Source organism: Polyodon spathula, chromosome 41 (genome assembly GCF_017654505.1).
Source record: "Polyodon spathula isolate WHYD16114869_AA chromosome 41, ASM1765450v1, whole genome shotgun sequence".
NCBI classification, from domain to species: Eukaryota; Metazoa; Chordata; class Actinopteri; order Acipenseriformes; family Polyodontidae; genus Polyodon; species Polyodon spathula.
Genome location: NC_054574.1, coordinates 503,816 through 508,632, shown reverse-complemented (window position 1 = coordinate 508,632; position 4,817 = coordinate 503,816).

Here is a 4,817-nt window from a genome sequence, read left to right as displayed (position 1 = left end):
ATCCCTCCTGGTAGAGCGTGGCAGTTGGACTGGGTGGTTGACTGCTCTAAAACCTGGGATTCAAGCCACCAGAATGGGCAGAAATATACAGCAGAGGCTTTGTCTTGAGAACTGATCGTCCAAAACAGTGAGGGACCTTTGCAACCATTTACAGCCAGGGTGCACAGACAGGGTCCTGATCTGGCCGTTCTTTAGTGAAGCCTGTGAAACCTGGAGCACCGGGTTTGCGCACCCCGCTGTGTTTTGCTAGTTTTCCTGCTGGGGCTGCAGGTTATGGTGACTTGCTTGTTTTTGTGGCACAGGCAGCTGTAATGTTTTACTTGTTCTGTCCTTGCTGGGGTGTGTGAGGCTGCTGCTTGCTGCAAGGTTACAAATCTTGTGATTCGTGGAGGTTTTGCTCGGGGGCCAGTCGCTGTGCACGGCGCGCGGTGCCGCTGGTAATTTCTGTGATTCTGTCGGAGCTAATAGCACTTATTTTACTGCTTGCTGAGACTGAATGCGACAGGGGAAAGTAGGAAATAAACAGCCGCTCCTATTTACCCTGCCAGTTTCAGGTATTGAGATGAACTCAGCCCTTGTCTAACACTGCCGAAAGCCCCGGCAGGCAGGAGAGGAGATAGATTGTAGCAGGCAATCACTGCAGCCCAGCCTCTGATTAGGCTACTGCCCACTCATCAAGCAGGACTGCTTACCTTGATGAATTTCACATTGGGCTTGACATTGTTTGGCTGCGGTCAGGCATATTTACTAAATGTACTCAATTCAGAGGCGACAACCTTGCAGAAATGCAAGGGCTTAAAAAGAAGGATGCTTTTGTTTCCTGATTTCAGTGCGTCTGTGTTTCTTGTTATAGTTTAGATCAGGGGGTGACGACTGAATTGAGATTCAAGCTGGATCACTGTGCTGCTTGCAACCTGCGGGCTTTAAAATAGTCTTAAGCTTGATAAAGATGACGTGCTTTTGTTTTTTGTTTTATTTTGCATGTTATTACCTTGTTAATAATTGTAATTGATATGCCATTCCTAAGCAGAGATGACTGGCAGCTGTCCGTTTGGTGATCACTATACTTTATTTGAGTATTTTATGCTCATAGTTAAGTTAATCGGAAATTTGATTAAAATTTTATTAAAATTGTAATTTAATTTTTCTATTTTAGCATTTGTAAAGCTGTATTATTATTATTATTATTATTATTATTATTATTATTATTATTATTATTATGGGACCGTTCAATTGCAATGCAAAGTTTATTATAAAGCATGCCTCCTTCGATCGCAAGAGACAACCCTATAAATGCGACCTTTTGAAAAATAGTAATTTTATTCAGGAGCAGCATGTAAAAATGACTTCTTTTTCTTCTGACCACATAACTGAGTTGCCTCAGGGGGACGGCGCAGTATTCATCTGAGTGTATTATTGCAAGATAACATAAGAGTTTGGGTTATTAAGAGAGTCCAAAAAGATTAAGGGAAGCAGCTGTAAAATAGGAAAGCATACAGCTTGATGTTATTTCCATCTGGACTCTATTTTTATATATATATATATATATATATATATATATATATATATATATATATATATATATATATATATATATATATATATTTCTACTCTGGCATTGCCAGGAGGATACCATGCATGAGTAAAAGCCAGGCTTCCTCATCACTGAATAATGCTGCAGTTGAAACGTGTATTACTGGCACCGACACAGAGTCATACAAACACTTCCCATTTACTCGTGTTTTGAGATGGCTGTAAAATGTCTAAGAGATGGCATGCAAAGCCTTCGTCATTCTGTGTTCCTGGGGATCTGCTGAAATACCAAAGGTATTCAGTGGCAATGCAGACGGTGGCACTGCAATGGCAATGCATTTGTTCATTACCAATGGACAACAAGCCTCTACACGCAATGCTGTGTGACAAGAGCATGCATGAAAACTCACTGCAATCCCACTGGCAAAGGCTACTGTCAGGACACGCAGCGTCTTTACTGCCACCGTTATCTTTATGCTTCCATTCATAATTCTGTGTTGATTAAGCACGTATAATGTGCAGCTCCAAACAAAAGGATTGCGCATTAATACAATCACCCTTATACAACCACAGAGCTGAACTTAAAATAAAATAAAAGACAAGGATTTGAATTGTGAAAAAAAGGTGATTTTAAGTTGCAGTGTGTTAGTGGAGCACTGCCTTGGTTTGTTTAAGATTTCTCTCCAGATAGAATCACGCTGATGTGTGTAGTGGTCCTGGTGGCAGCTTTAATCTGGTGTTTAATCTGATACAATGCTCATATGGGAGATACGCAAACTTTAAACGAGACATGGGGAGCATGTATTCACACTCGCAGGAAACCACATGTACTTGTCACTGAGGAACACTTTGAAATAGCTGGTTTGAAATCCATCAGTCTTATTTATCAACAGTGAAGAAGTTACCCAATTGCTGAGCAGGATTTATATATATATATATATATATATATATATATATATATATATATATATATATATATATAATGTCAGTATTGCGATCAGTGTCGTGTAAGGAAAGGGATTTATCATTCAAACCCTAGCAATGATTTTCCTCCTGTGTTTTCCATGTGTTTGTGTTCTTTTCCCCTCTTCTTCTAATTGTAGAGAGCGAGGTCTCAGTCTGGAAGTGCTAGCCATGGTTTGTGAGGAGCTATTGACTGAGATTACACTTTTTATCCAGGGCGTCCTAACAGAGAGGTTAGAGACAGCAATGATCGGTCACTTCAACGCAAATGAGATCGCCTTTTCAAAGATAATGATAACAGCTCATTGATTCGTGTTGCAACGATTGCAACGAAAGCAACGTCCTTAAACCAGTCCAGATGTGCCTGGATTAAAAACAGAAAACCCCTTTTAAATTATAATGCAGTGCTGTCCCAGCTGTGCACCCAGTGCAGGTTCTGACAGTCACTGGGAAGTTCAAGTATTGTATGCAGTGTGTAATCATGTGTGGGTTTAATATGATACAGACGTCCCTGAATGCACACGTGTGTCTTTGCTTTAAAATAAAAAAAACAAAGGGGACAGCATGTCTGTAAGAAGAAGGCAATGTGCATGAGGGAGGTTGCGTCTGGTTTGCACTGTGTTCCTTCACTTGCAGCGCTGTAGACGCCTCCAGTGGCCCCCACCTGATTGACATTTACAAATTACCCAGCCGAAAGTGTTCAGTCTTCTGACCCGTGTGTTTCTATTCAGCAGCAAGTGAGATTTGCAAGCGTTTTGTCATATAATTACTGCAAATCCCTTGAAAGATCCCCCCAGCAACGCCATGCTGAATGGTAATGTGTGACGAGGGCGGCTGCTGCTGCTGAAGCCACCGCTTTCACAATGAAAGGGGATGCGAAACAGCATCATTGCAAAAAGAATGAGATCTATTAAAAAAAATACAACTGAACAACGTGAACAACTGCAAAAAGAATGAGCTCTATAAAAACAAATACAACAACGTGAACAACTGCAAAAAGAATGAGATCTATAAAAAAAAATACAAACTGAACAACGTGAACAACTGCAAAAAGAATGAGATCTATAAAAAAATACAAACTGAACAACGTGAACAACTGCAAAAAGAATGAGATCTATAAAAAAATACAAACTGAACAACGACAGATATTACTGTAGCGTGTTTGACACTTCTTCTGTGACTTCAGGGATTTTTATTTTAACTTGCTTAACATGCTAAATATTTTGTGCTGATTTTGATTTTGGTTTGCCCCCCCCCCCCCTTCCTTCCTTAACTCTGATTTATGTATTGATTTATTACAGAAATTCAAATGCTCAGTGATGGTCTTTATTTATGTTCCACGATGCTGCGGTTTGTGTTTTGTCAGAGTTTAAGGTGGTATTTATGCATGGCATGTGGGTGGTTTTACCATGCTTTTACCATGGGCACAGTTGCAAATCCCCTGGTTTGAAATGTTTATTAATATGCAGTACCACACCTGGCTATTCTTTACAATGCTGGCCTATGCTTGACCACATGTGTGCTTCAATACACTTTGCTATGCTTTTATTATGGTAAGCTTTGTTTTCTAAGGGTTCAGATGTGCTTCCTCTTGCTACAGATCATGGAGCAGCTTTCAGGAAAGACTATCCTAGCAGCAGACCAGGCTTGAGGTGCCTTGGCAAGGTCCTGAAGACCTGGGTTCGAGTCTGGCTGAGATCACAGGAGTAAGGCATCCCAGTTAACTGACACATCGAATCATCGCTCATTGGAACCGAACACAAGTGTGTGTTAATGACTGCAGGAGAGCGAGAGAGAGGAGGTTTGGTTGTAAAATAGCTAACTTGAAATATCTGTTTTCTTTGGCGTAACTGCATAGCAGAATCTAAAGTCTTTCCAAACCGCTGTGTTGTATTTATTTTTTGGACCTGTAGGTTGTGTTCCTTTTAAGGCTCACTAATTCAGTTTTACAGCCACAGAGAAACCCTTGAAATATATTCCCATGCCTTGTGTCTGAGAGCTATGGGAGGAGGCGAGCCAGAAGCTCAAAATACAAGGTGGCTGCAGCTGCAAATCTTGTGGTGTAGCCAGGTAGGATAGTGCCTCTGGCACGTGGGGAAAACGGTATTCTTGACGAAGCAGGGAAAAATAAAGGTAAAGAATACGATTGCTGCTGATTTGACAAGCACTGTTTCTTTCCCTCGCTGCGCAGCGAGGTATCAGCAGTGTACAGTATATCAGACCTCAAGGGCAATGAAATAACCCCCTTTGTGAACGTGGACTGTTTGAAATCAATAGATTCATGATTCAGTCACGAATGCAAAGCTTGTGCTGCCGGAAGC